The sequence below is a fragment of the Nothobranchius furzeri genome, chromosome 2 (assembly GCF_043380555.1).
Source record: "Nothobranchius furzeri strain GRZ-AD chromosome 2, NfurGRZ-RIMD1, whole genome shotgun sequence".
Lineage (NCBI taxonomy): Eukaryota > Metazoa > Chordata > Actinopteri > Cyprinodontiformes > Nothobranchiidae > Nothobranchius > Nothobranchius furzeri.
In genome coordinates, this window is record NC_091742.1 from 82012807 (window position 1) to 82026923 (window position 14117).

Sequence of the window (14117 nt, forward strand, 5' to 3'; positions counted from 1 at the left end):
TATCGGCAGTGCTCCTGTCTCTCCCGTTACCAATCTACACCTGCTTTAGGTATATTTTGCTAGCAGAAAGTGAGTGAAATAGAGACTCCACCCAGGAGGTGACTCACCTTTTAAATCACTAGCAATGTATTTCAAGAGTAAGGTGGCAGGTGTGGGGGTGCACTATCCTAATGGTGTGACATTGCAATAACAGACTTTTTCAAATAGTTCATAGGAGCTCATAGTTTCTAAAAACCAAAATCGGAGGGAAAATGGGATCATTAAAGTGATTCTTAGCGTACTGCGATGTGGTGGAATTGGGCAGTGCTAGGTTGAATAACAGAATATTCCTTTACGTAGTTTGATTTCCTTAAGGGAAAAGGGGATGTAGCTCAGTGGTAGAGCGCATGCTTCGCATGTATGAGGTCCTGGGTTCAATCCCCAGCATCTCCATTCAATCTCAACACTTCAGGAAATATCTTTACAGTTGATTAACCTGTGATGAGGTAAACAGAATAGACAAGATCCTTGCATCTAATTATCATCAGTGCTCCTCTCTCCCAATACTAATCTACACCTTCTTTAGGTATATTTTGCTAGCTGAAAGTGAATGAAATAGAGACTCCACCCAGGAGATAACTCACCCTTTAAATCACTAGCAATGTATTTCAAGAGTAAGGTGGCAGGTGTGGGGATGCACTATCCTAATGGTCCTTAGTGTGTTATTGCAATAACAGACTTTTTCAAATAGTTCATAGAAGCTCATAGTTTCTAAAAACCAAAATCGGAGGGAAAATGGGATCATTAAAGTGATTCTTAGCATACTGTGATGTGGTGGAATTGGGCACTGCTAGGTTAAATAACAGAATATTCCTTTACGTAGTTTGGTATCATTATCGAAAAAGGGGATGCAGCGCAGTGGTAGAGCGCATGCTTCGCATGTATGAGGTCCTGGGTTCAATCGCCAGCATCTCCAATTGATCTCAATTCTTCAGGAAATTGCTTTACAGTTGATTACCCTGTGATGAACTACACTGAATAGAGAACATCCTTGCATCTACTTATCATCAGTTCTCCTCTCTCTCCTGTTACCAATGTACACCTTATTTTGCTAACAGAAAGTGAGTGAAATAGAGACTCCACCCAGGAGGTGAATCACCTTTTAAATTACTAGCAATGTATTTCAAGAGTAAGGTGGCAGGTGTGGGGATGCACTATCCTAATGGTCCTTAGTGTGACATTGCAATGTAACGTGAGGAAATATGGGTTTTTCTGTCACAAAGGTGGTGCTGGACTCAGCTGGGTCAAAGCTGGGTCATTGAGAACTTTCACCCACAGATTAAGACCTGAACGCCAGCGAGTCTGGGAGGAAACCATAACATCTGCCACCTGCGGTACCAGAAGAAGGAGTTCTCATGGACAAGTAGTCATAACAAGTCAAAACAGAAAGTTTAAACTTCCTTTTCTTGTTTTGAATGTTAAAAGTTTAATCATCAATTTGCTCATTATAAATGTGTTTAATCAAATGAACGATTCTTATGCTTTGGGTAATTATAATGGATTAATGAAGCCATTCTTAAATAATGTTGAGGATGTTTGTTGCTGACCTTCACACACACTCAAGCACACAAACATTCACACACACCCACACACATCTGCTCACAGTAAACTCCAAAACACATTTGCTGATGCACACGTTTGCTTTGAGAAGAGAAAGGTTTTTGGTAAGTTTCAGTCTTATGATTTCAGTTCGTGCTTGACAACGAAAGAGAGACGACGTGTGAACAACCGCTAACGGGGGCACGGAGCCCATTAGCTCAATTCCCCCCCCCCCCCCCCCCCCCCCCCCCCCCCCCCCCCCCCTCTCTCACGCTGTTTCTGCCAAGCCAGGCAGAATAGCTGAATCGCTACTTCTAACGCAGACTCATTACCGAGTCTTTTGATTTCTGAGTGAACTTAACTTAATAAAGCGCATCGACAAAACGCTTTACCATCAACGTGTACCGAGGGCAACTCTGGACCGGTTCGCGGCGCATCTTTGTCTTCTTTGCCAGCCAAGGTGCCCTGGATGAAACACCATCCTAAGGTGACGTCCCGGGTCCAACAGAGGGTCCGATTTTCGGTAAGGCAAAACACGACAGATAGCGTTTTGATGCATCTTTTCCAACTAAACCTAAGTTTATTCAAACCATCACTTTTCACTCAGACACCTGTTTCTTCCTGAAGCAAAATCTGCTGCATGGTGGCGCAGTGGTTAGCACTGTTGCCTCGCAGCACGAAGGTCGCAGGTTTAAAACTCGCCTTTCTGCGTGGATTTGCGTGTTCTCCCCATGCATGCGTGGGTTTTCTCTGGGTACTCCGGTTTCCCCCACAGATCACAACATGCCCTATAGGTTAAAAAAAATAAAAAAATAAAACAAAATTGTAAGTCGCTTTGGGTAAAAGTGTCTGCTAAGCACATGAACATAAACATAACATAAACAAAATCAGATGCACACACGCATTCATCTCACCTCATGTTCAATTCTCACGACACTTTGCACACCCATGCATCCATAACCACATCCTATTACTCTCAATCTTCATTCACCAACAGAAGGTCTATTTGAGCAAGAACAGCATATCAACTGTTAAAGATTGTCCCACAAGTTGCCAATGTTGATTGTTATTTCCTGTTTGTCAATTTTCAAAATCATTAGTTTAATTTGAAGAATTAAAACTTTTAATTGTCAAACTGGTTTCCTCATTGAACTGAAACACAGACACACAGATAGTATCGTCAGTTTATCGATGAAAACAACCTTTGAGTCTTCTTAACAATATAAAATTTGGTTATTGATTCATTAAAAATTAATATTCCCAATTAATACGTAGCATGGTTCCTCTTTCATAAAAGAGCATAAAACCACAACGCTACATTAATGGCGAGCGTATCAAGACTTCTATATCTGCGATATATCTGATTTCAAACATCTACAAGCTGATTTTTCACGATTTTAGCCTTTTCTCTGTGTTTCACTTTGATGTCTTATTTTGAAAAAAACCGGAAATTATTCCGCTGAAGTCACTCTTCCGGGAGACGTCCTGGTGGAAACTTGACGGTGGAAGATCTCCGATCTCGAATTGTCCGCAAATTACAGACAGTACTTTGATTTATCCCATCTTCGCCTTCGGAGCGAACGTGTGAGTTGTGCTTTTGACTAAATTCTGTCCATTTTGACGCGCCGCTGCGCCTCTAATCTCTTCAGGTCGGAAAGCTACATTTCCGCTCTGAAACTTGCTGGATGAGCTACCGTGAGCACCTTAACTTCAATCCTGAAATTAAGACTAAATTCTCTGAATTCTCGGACACCTTCGTCTCAGTGTGTTGACACTGTGGGCGAGCTATTGTGGAAGATATTTCCATTACCTAGGCGACTGTTCGAAGCCGAATCTAACCGGAATGCTCGTAGGCACCTACCGTAGCTTAACTTGCTAGGTAAACGCCGTAAGTTGGGTTATGGCCGTTGCGCGTTACTGCATCCAGATTGCGTACGCTTTAGAGTTCGTTTTAACAGAGCGGAGCGAGATGCCTGCTTGTTAATCGGGAAAATTTAAGTCTGGTCGCTACAGACGGAAAGCTAGACCTAGCCGGAGAGCTAAGCTAGCAAGCCACAGTTGGACAAAAGGGAACGCGTCCCATTAAATTGTCGAACCATTTCTGACACAGTAAGTCTGTGTCCTCACAAAACCCGCATTGGCGGTGATTCTTGTAAATCACTTCGGTGTGTAGAATCTACATTTTGCTACGTTTGTCCGTCTGATACCAACACGGCAGCGTAGGGTTTATTATTTTTTTATTTTTGTTTTGGACCGCTGTACGGGTCGGCTTTCACAGCCTCCATCGCTCGGATCCATGACTTTTTCTTCCATCTTGTGACGTTGTGTGCATTCATTTCTCTATCAACAGCTCCTTGTTTTACCCTGTGTCATAAAGTTAAGTTACGCTACGGACAGTCCTTGTTTGTGAGATAAATTGAGGAATTTGCCCGGAGTTTTACGTCGACTCAGAAGGTAAAAACGCGAGTTGCTCTGAACTTAAAGAGGGATGGACGAGACACGACAAAATCTTTCTTGCACAGTTACACCTGATGTAAGGTTCTCTGACGTTCTGCTTCCAGAACATGCCAAGACGCAGGAGTCTGTTTACCGGCCGGGCTCGCTGGTCCCTCCGCCCGCCCGAACGGGCCCGCATTAGGCGGGTGCCGCCGGTCGGGCACGGTGGGGACTAGTGGCACGGTTCGGTGCCAGCTGCTCGGGGTCGGAGGTGGTTCTGGTCTGCACTTCATGACGTGAATTCAAACAACATGCTGTTTACAGTCATAACGCTTTTTCTTTGCCTTTATTTCTTCCAGGGGGTCAAAAACCCACCATCGATATCAAGGTTTGAAATAAACAACACTTTCTCTGCTGCTTTTAAGCTGAATAAATCTCTTGAGCCTATGGTTAACCTCTCTGACAAACAGGTTGTGCTTAACCCTTTGGTTCCTGATGCTTCTTCTCTGTCATCCATGTTAAAGGCTGACCATCTCTCCAGCATGGGTGTGAAATCTTCAGGCTGTGATCCACCGCTTCAGTCAGAGGTCTGTTTTACTCATCAGTCTGCCTCATGCACAAACCGGCTTGTTTATCGGGGCGTGATGGAAACGTCAGCCGCCGTAAAACACTTGTGGTCTCCGGACGGAGCAACCTTACCATTTGCAGGGTTTGTGCCCGGACATCTTGACCTTTCTGTGAATGACCTTGTCATTTCTCAGTTTGTGACCTCTGCTAATACGGTGGCCAATTCTTTTCTCCTTTCACAGGGGTGTGACTTTGTCTCTGGCCTCTGTGCTCTATTTCCTGTGATTTCTCTTTCAGGTGACCACGACGGCGCAGGAAAACCTGCGGTTTCCAGCAGTCCTGTGGTCAGTGGCGATATTGAAGGAGGCTCGGTGGTTGCTGCGATCACCTCTCTCACGGGCACGGGATGGCCACCCAGCCCGCGAGCAGTAGGTGCGTGCAGTGATGCTCTGCTCGGGGCTCCGCCTGACAAGGGGGGGGGGGGGGGTGCTGAGTGGCACTGAGTTTTCCGTTGCGGACTTCAGGCTGTTCGGGGGAACCCCTCCTCCGAGCGGGCGGGTCATTGCAGAAATCGACACTGACCTTCCACCAATTCAGCTGACAACATTGACCTCCGACCCGGAATTAGGTGCTGCACCTTCTACGGGGCGGAGTTCTAGTCAGTCTGTAACTACTCTGGTTAAACCGGGTTTTTCTGATTCTGTGTGGGAACCTCCATCATTCTTGGGAATAAAGTATTCTTGGCTTCAGTTTTCAGGACAGAACATGTTCCTTTCAATTGCGTCATGTCTGTATCTGATTCTAAACATGGCTAGGTTTGCTTTGACACCCGTGACACGACCATCCTTGGATCACTCCTTTTCAGAGCCTCAAAGTCCAACACCTCCAGGTCTTTGGACATCTGAACACCTACTCTTTCAGCGCGATCCAGGTGACAATGTGCATCTTCTTGGTAGTAGGGCTTTTAAGAGCTTAAGAACTGTTCTTTGCTATGCTTCCCCTGTCTCACAGACACGGCATAAGTTTGAGAAACAAAAGGGGGGTGGGGAGCCTCCTCCTGCTTTGCGAGCATCATTTTCGCATTTCCAGTTCACTACTATTTCTGATCACAACAAAGTTGCCTCCGTAAAGCTGCAACCCAACTTTGAGCAGGTAAAATCAGGTTCTGATCTAACAGTTATACCATCAGCTTCACTCGAGTTCCGGACGGAACCCTCAGGTAAATTCAAACAAGTTTCCCTGTGGGTTCGTAACACAAGATACAAACAGTTTGATAACCAAATCGCTTATGAGCCTGCTCCCACAGATACGTCCAAACTCGTGTCTCTGTGGGTCCGCAATACCAGATTCAAAACTCTATTCTGACCAACTCTACTCTGACCGGATTATTTTCCACTAACTGGTGGACCGTTACAAATTCTCTCGTTTGTGGGATGAATTTTTAACAAATGTGATATCCTTTGGTTTTTTTTTTCAGGTTGCCTGCCTCCAGCCAGGACACCTGCTACTAACTCACATTTTTAGGGATTACTAACCTACTGATTTACATTTTTAGAATTGATTTACATCTCTATCTTTTTATTAGTGCTTTGTGTAGCATGATTATATTTGATTACAAATTTAATTTTATTTTGTTACTATTTCCCTTAAAGGGCCACAAGCCAATTTGCCCTTCATTTTCATGATTATTTCTTTTATATATATGCCTTTACTTAATTCAGCCTGCTGAGTTTCACATATCAGTTAGGATTTACTTTCTTTTATTTGTGTTTTCTCTGCATCACGTTTTTACATGACATGTAGAACAGGGTGCAGAACATTTCTTCTTTAGATAATTCACAAAAGACATCCACATTTTCCCAGAGGTACCCATAGATAGGTTTTGATTGATTTCTTTGATTTGCATCAAATGCTATCTATCGTGTGGGCTGTCTCACTTTGTCTCCTTCTCCGAGCTCGTATGGACTACATCCCATCAGAGGGGTCGTCTTCACCATCCTTCAACTGGTTTCCTGTCGCATGGGGCTTCGGTCGTGGTTCGAGATGGGTCGAGGTCTGCGCTGGACTTCGCCTGGACTACGCCTGAGGAATACGTCACCTGCCCAGCTCCGTGTGACACACGAGCTGCTTATCCTTTGAATACCTTTGCATTATTGCTGATGAAATTAACTGCTATTGGCATAGCTCTGCTTTCAAGATTTCCTAAGTGGATTACTTTACAATGATTGCAACAGTTTTGGCCTTAATCATCTGATCAGGATATACTCCCTTCTACACGAGACCTGTGGGGACGCTTCATCGCTCCTGCCTTCATCTGGGATGTCTACCTTCACGAGTACATCACGTTATTGAGGTTGTGACGTCAGGTGGCCTCTGCTTGACCACCATGTCGTCACAAAAGGGGGGAATGTAACGTGAGGAAATATGGGTTTTTTCTGTCACAAAGGTGGTGCTGGACTCAGCTGGGTCAAAGCTGGGTCATTGAGAACTTTCACCCACAGATTAAGACCTGAACGCCAGCGAGTCTGGGAGGAAACCATAACATCTGCCACCTGCGGTACCAGAAGAAGGAGTTCTCATGGACAAGTAGTCATAACAAGTCAAAACATAAAGTTTAAACTTCCTTTTCTTGTTTTGAATGTTAAAAGTTTAATCATCAATTTGCTCATTATAAATGTGTTTAATCAAATGAACGATTCTTATGCTTTGGGTAATTATAATGGATTAATGAAGCCATTCTTAAATAATGTTGAGGATGTTTGTTGCTGACCTTCACACACACTCAAGCACACAAACATTCACACACACCCACACACATCTGCTCACAGTAAACTCCAAAACACATTTGCTGACGCACACGTTTGCTTTGAGAAGAGAAAGGTTTTTGGTAAGTTTCAGTCTCATGATTTCAGTTCGTGCTTGACAACCAAAGAGAGAGGACGTGTGAACAACCGCTAACGGGGGCACAGAGCCCATTGGCTCAAACCCCCCCCCCCCCCCCCCCCCCCTCTCTCATGCTGTTTCTGCCAAGCCAGGCAGAATAGCTGAATCTCAACTTTTAACGCAGACTCATTACCGAGTCTTTTGATTTCTGAGTGAACTTAACTTAATAAAGCGCATCGACAAAACACTTTACCATCAACGTGTACCGAGGGCAACTCTGGACCGGTTCGCGGCGCATCTTTGTCTTCTTTGCCAGCCAAGGTGCCCTGGATGAAACACCATCCTAAGGTGACGTCCCGGGTCCAACAGAGGGTCCGATTTTCAGTGAGGCAAAACACGACAGATAGCGTTTTGATGCATCTTTTCCAACTAAACCTAAGTTTATTCAAACCATCACTTTTCACTCAGACACCTGTTTCTTCCTGAAGCAAAATCAGATGCACACACGCATTCATCTCACCTCATGTTCAATTCTCACGACACTTTGCACACCCACGCATCCATAACCACATCCTATTACTCTCAATCTTCATTCACCAACAGAAGGCCTATTTGAGCAAGAACAGCATATCAACTGTTAAAGATTGTCCCACAAGTTGCCAATGTTGATTGTTATTTCCTGTTTGTCAATTTTCAAAATCATTAGTTTAATTTGAAGAATTAAAACTTTTAATTGTCAAACTGGTTTCCTCATTGAACTGAAACACAGACACACAGATATTATCATCAGTTTATTGATGAAAACAACCTTTGAGTCTTCTTAACAATATAAAATTTGGTTATTGATTTATTAAAAATTAATATTCCCAATTAATACGTAGCATGGTTCCTCTTTCATAAAAGAGCATAAAACCACAACGCTACAGCAATAACAGACTTTTTCAAATAGTTCATAGAAGCTCATAGTTTCTAAAAACCAAAATCGGAGGGAAAATGGGATCATTAAAGTGATTCTTAGCATACTGTGATGTGGTGGAATTGGGCAGTGCTAGGTTAAATAACAGAATATTCCTTTACGTAGTTTCCCTTCCCAATGGAAAAAGGGGATGTAGCTCAGTGGTAGAGCGCATGCTTTGCATGTATGAGGTCCTGGGTTCAATCCCCAGCATCTCCATTTGATCTAAACTCTTTGGGGAATTGCTTTACAGTTGATTATCCAGTTTATTACCCTGTGATGACCTACACTGAATTGACAATATCCTTGCATCTGCTTATCATCATTGCTCCTCTCTCTCCCGTTACCAATCTACACCTGCTTTAAGTACATTTTGCTAACAGAAAGTGAGTGAAATAGAGACTCCATCCAGGAGGTGACTCACCTTTTAAATCACTAGCAATGTATTTCAAGAGTAAGGTGGCAGGTGTGGGGATGCACTATCCTAATGGTCCTTAGTGTGACATTGCAATAACAGACTTTTTCAAATAGTTCATAGAAGCTCATAGTTTCTAAAAACCAAAATCGGAGGGAAAATGGGATCATTAAAGTGATTCTTAGCATACTGTGATGTGGTGGAATTAGGCACTGCTAGGTTAAATAACAGAATATTCCTTTACGTAGTTTGGTATCATTATGGAAAAACGGGATGCAGCGCAGTGGTAGAGCACATGCTTCTCATGTATGAGGTCCTGGGTTCAATCCCCAGCATCTCCAGTTGATCTCAATTCTTCAGGAAATTGCTTTACAGTTGATTACCCTGTGATGAACTACACTGAATAGAGAACATCCTTGCATTTACTTATCATCAGTGCTCCTCTCTCTCCCGTTACCAATCTACACCTGCTTTTGCTATATTTTGCTAACAGAAAGTGAGTGAAATAGAGACTCCACCCAGGAGGTGACTCACCTTTTAAATCACTAGCAATGTATTTCAAGAGTAAGGTGGCAGGTGTGGGGATGCACTATCCTAATGGTCCTTAGTGTGACATTGCAATGTAACGTGAGGAAATATGGGTTTTTCTGTCACAAAGGTGGTGCTGGACTCAGCTGGGTCAAAGCTGGGTCATTGAGAACTTTCACCCACAGATTAAGACCTGAACGCCAGCGAGTCTGGGAGGAAACCATAACATCTGCCACCTGCGGTACCAGAAGAAGGAGTTCTCATGGACAAGTAGTCATAACAAGTCAAAACAGAAAGTTTAAACTTCCTTTTCTTGTTTTGAATGTTAAAAGTTTAATCATCAATTTGCTCATTATAAATGTGTTTAATCAAATGAACGATTCTTATGCTTTGGGTAATTATAATGGATTAATGAAGCCATTCTTAAATAATGTTGAGGATGTTTGTTGCTGACCTTCACACACACTCAAGCACACAAACATTCACACACACCCACACACATCTGCTCACAGTAAACTCCAAAACACATTTGCTGACGCACACGTTTGCTTTGAGAAGAGAAAGGTTTTTGGTAAGTTTCAGTCTTATGATTTCAGTTCGTGCTTGACAACCAAAGAGAGAGGACGTGTGAACAACCGCTAACGGGGGCAAGGAGCCCATTGGCTCAATCCCCCCACCCACCCCCCCACCCCCCCACCCTCTCTCACGCTGTTTCTGCCAAGCCAGGCAGAATAGCTGAATCTCAACTTCTAACGCAGACTCCTTACCGAGTCTTTTGATTTCTGAGTGAACTTAACTTAATAAAGCGCATCGACAAAACGCTTTACCATCAACGTGTACCGAGGGCAACTCTGGACCGGTTCGCGGCACATCTTTGTCTTCTTTGCCAGCCAAGGTGCCCTGGATGAAACACCATCCTAAGGTGACGTCCCGGGTCCAACAGAGGGTCCGATTTTCAGTGAGGCAAAACACGACAGATAGCGTTTTGATGCATCTTTTCCAACTAAACCTAAGTTTATTCAAACCATCACTTTTCACTCAGACACCTGTTTCTTCCTAAAGCAAAATCAGATGCACACACGCATTCATCTCACCTCATGTTCAATTCTCACGACACTTTGCACACCCACGCATCCATAACCACATCCTATTACTCTCAATCTTCATTCACCAACAGAAGGTCTATTTGAGCAAGAACAGCATATCAACTGTTAAAGATTGTCCCACAAGTTGCCAATGTTGATTGTTATTTCCTGTTTGTCAATTTTCAAAATCATTAGTTTAATTTGAAGAATTAAAACTTTTAATTGTCAAACTGGTTTCCTCATTGAACTGAAACACAGACACACAGATATTATCATCAGTTTATTGATGAAAACAACCTTTGAGTCTTCTTAACAATATAAAATTTGGTTATTGATTTATTAAAAATTAATATTCCCAATTAATACGTAGCATGGTTCCTCTTTCATAAAAGAGCATAAAACCACAACGCTACAGCAATAACAGACTTTTTCAAATAGTTCATAGAAGCTCATAGTTTCTAAAAACCAAAATCGGAGGGAAAATGGGATCATTAAAGTGATTCTTAGCATACTGTGATGTGGTGGAATTGGGCAGTGCTAGGTTAAATAACAGAATATTCCTTTACGTACTTTGATATCCCAATGGAAAAAGGGGATGTAGCTCAGTGGTAGAGCGCATGCTTTGCATGTATGAGGTCCTGGGTTCAATCCCCAGCATCTCCATTTGATCTAAACTCTTTGAGGAATTGCTTTACAGTTGATTATCCAGTTTATTACCCTGTGATGACCTACAATGAATTGACAATATCCTTGCATCTGCTTATCATCATTGCGCCTCTCTCTCCCGTTACCAATCTACACTTGCTTTAAGTACATTTTGCTAACAGAAAGTGAGTGAAATAGAGACTCCATCCAGGAGGTGACTCACCTTTTAAATCACTAGCAATGTATTTCAAGAGTAAGGTGGCAGGTGTGGGGATGCACTATCCTAATGGTCCTTAGTGTGACATTGCAATAACAGACTTTTTCAAATAGTTCATAGAAGCTCATAGTTTCTAAAAACCAAAATCGGAGGGAAAATGGGATCATTAAAGTGATTCTTAGCATACTGTGATGTGGTGGAATTGGGCACTGCTAGGTTAAATAACAGAATATTCCTTTACGTAGTTTGGTATCATTATCGAAAAAGGGGATGCAGCGCAGTGGTAGAGCGCATGCTTCGCATGTATGAGGTCCTGGGTTCAATCGCCAGCATCTCCAATTGATCTCAATTCTTCAGGAAATTGCTTTACAGTTGATTACCCTGTGATGAACTACACTGAATAGAGAACATCCTTGCATCTACTTATCATCAGTGCTCCTCTCTCTCCCGTTACCAATCTACACCTGCTTTTGCTATATTTTGCTAACAGAAAGTGAGTGAAATAGAGACTCCACCCAGGAGGTGACTCACCTTTTAAATCACTAGCAATGTATTTCAAGAGTAAGGTGGCAGGTGTGGGGATGCACTATCCTAATGGTCCTTAGTGTGACATTGCAATGTAACGTGAGGAAATATGGGTTTTTCTGTCACAAAGGTGGTGCTGGACTCAGCTGGGTCAAAGCTGGGTCATTGAGAACTTTCACCCACAGATTAAGACCTGAACGCCAGCGAGTCTGGGAGGAAACCATAACATCTGCCACCTGCGGTACCAGAAGAAGGAGTTCTCATGGACAAGTAGTCATAACAAGTCAAAACAGAAAGTTTAAACTTCCTTTTCTTGTTTTGAATGTTAAAAGTTTAATCATCAATTTGCTCATTATAAATGTGTTTAATCAAATGAACGATTCTTATGCTTTGGGTAATTATAATGGATTAATGAAGCCATTCTTAAATAATGTTGAGGATGTTTGTTGCTGACCTTCACACACACTCAAGCACACAAACATTCACACACACCCACACACATCTGCTCACAGTAAACTCCAAAACACATTTGCTGACGCACACGTTTGCTTTGAGAAGAGAAAGGTTTTTGGTAAGTTTCAGTCTTATGATTTCAGTTCGTGCTTGACAACGAAAGAGAGAGGACGTGTGAACAACCGCTAACGGGGGCACAGAGCCCATTGGCTCAATCCCCCCCCCCCCCCCCCCCTCTCACGCTGTTTCTGCCAAGCCAGGCAGAATAGCTGAATCGCAACTTCTAACGCAGACTCATTACCGAGTCTTTTGATTTCTGAGTGAACTTAACTTAATAAAGCGCATCGACAAAACGCTTTACCATCAACGTGTACCGAGGGCAACTCTGGACCGGTTCGCGGCGCATCTTTGTCTTCTTTGCAAGCCAAGGTGCCCTGGATGAAACACCATCCTAAGGTGACGTCCCGGGTCCAACAGAGGGTCCGATTTTCGGTGAGGCAAAACACGACAGATAGCGTTTTGATGCATCTTTTCCAACTAAACCTAAGTTTATTCAAACCATCACTTTTCACTCAGACACCTGTTTCTTCCTGAAGCAAAATCAGATGCACACACGCATTCATCTCACCTCATGTTCAATTCTCACGACACTTTGCACACCCACGCATCCATAACCACATCCTATTACTCTCAATCTTCATTCACCAACAGAAGGTCTATTTGAGCAAGAACAGCATATCAACTGTTAAAGATTGTCCCACAAGTTGCCAATGTTGATTGTTATTTCCTGTTTGTCAATTTTCAAAATCATTAGTTTAATTTGAAGAATTAAAACTTTTAATTGTCAAACTGGTTTCCTCATTGAACTGAAACACAGACACACAGATATTATCGTCAGTTTATCGATGAAAACAACCTTTGAATCTTCTTAACAATATAAAATTTGGTTATTGATTTATTAAAAATTAATATTCCAAATTAATAAGTAGCATGGTTCCTCTTTCATAAAAGAGCATAAAACCACAACGCTACAGCAATAACAGACTTTTTCAAATAGTTCATAGAAGCTCATAGTTTCTAAAAACCAAAATCGGAGGGAAAATGGGATCATTAAAGTGATTCTTAGCATACTATGATGTGGTGGAATTGGGCAGTGCTAGGTTAAATAACAGAATATTCCATTACGTAGTTTGATTTACAATTGAAAAAGGGGATGTAGCTCAGTGGTAGAGCGCATGCCTTGCATGTATGAGGTCCTGGGTTCAATCCCCAGTATCTCCATTCCATTTCAACTCATTGGGGAATTGCTTTACAGTTGATTACCCTGTGATGACCCACACTGAATAGACAAGATCCTTGCATCTAAATATAATCAGTGCTCCTCTCTCTCCCGTTACCAATATACACCTGCTTTAAGTACATTTCGCTAACAGAAAGTGAGTGAAATAGAGACTCGACCCAGGAGATGACTCACCTTTTAAATCACTAGCAATGTATTTCAAGAGTAAGGTGGCAGGTGTGGGGATGCACTATCCTAATGGTCCTTAGTGTGACATTGCAATAACAGACATTTTCAAATAGTTCATAGAAGCTCATAGTTTCTAAAAACCAAAATCGGAGGGAAAATGGGATCATTAAAGTGATTCTTAGCATACTGTGATGTGGTGGAATTGGGCAGTGCTAGGTTAAATAACAGAATATTCCTTTACGTAGTTTGATTTCCCAATGGAAAAAGGGGATGTAGCTCAGTGGTAGAGAGCATGCTTTGCATGTATGAGGTCCTGGGTTCAATCCCCAGCATCTCCATTCAATCTCAACTCTTTGGAGAAT

At 42.5% G+C, this 14117-nt stretch overlaps 1 protein-coding gene and 5 non-coding genes across 8 annotated transcripts in view; 5 read left to right on the forward strand and 1 right to left on the reverse strand.

Annotated features, from left to right (window-relative positions):
* m1ap (meiosis 1 associated protein) overlaps positions 1–14117 on the reverse strand; it is a 175017-nt gene that overhangs the window by 118578 nt on the left and 42322 nt on the right. The window lies entirely within an intron of this gene.
* Positions 361–432, forward strand: trnaa-cgc (transfer RNA alanine (anticodon CGC)). Its single transcript has one exon. It is a non-coding gene; the product is annotated as a tRNA-Ala (tRNA).
* On the forward strand, positions 8567–8638 carry trnaa-ugc (transfer RNA alanine (anticodon UGC)). Its single transcript has one exon. It is a non-coding gene; the product is annotated as a tRNA-Ala (tRNA).
* trnaa-ugc (transfer RNA alanine (anticodon UGC)) lies at positions 11039–11110 on the forward strand. Its single transcript has one exon. It is a non-coding gene; the product is annotated as a tRNA-Ala (tRNA).
* trnaa-ugc (transfer RNA alanine (anticodon UGC)) lies at positions 13497–13568 on the forward strand. Its single transcript has one exon. It is a non-coding gene; the product is annotated as a tRNA-Ala (tRNA).
* On the forward strand, positions 14022–14093 carry trnaa-ugc (transfer RNA alanine (anticodon UGC)). The gene has a single exon. It is a non-coding gene; the product is annotated as a tRNA-Ala (tRNA).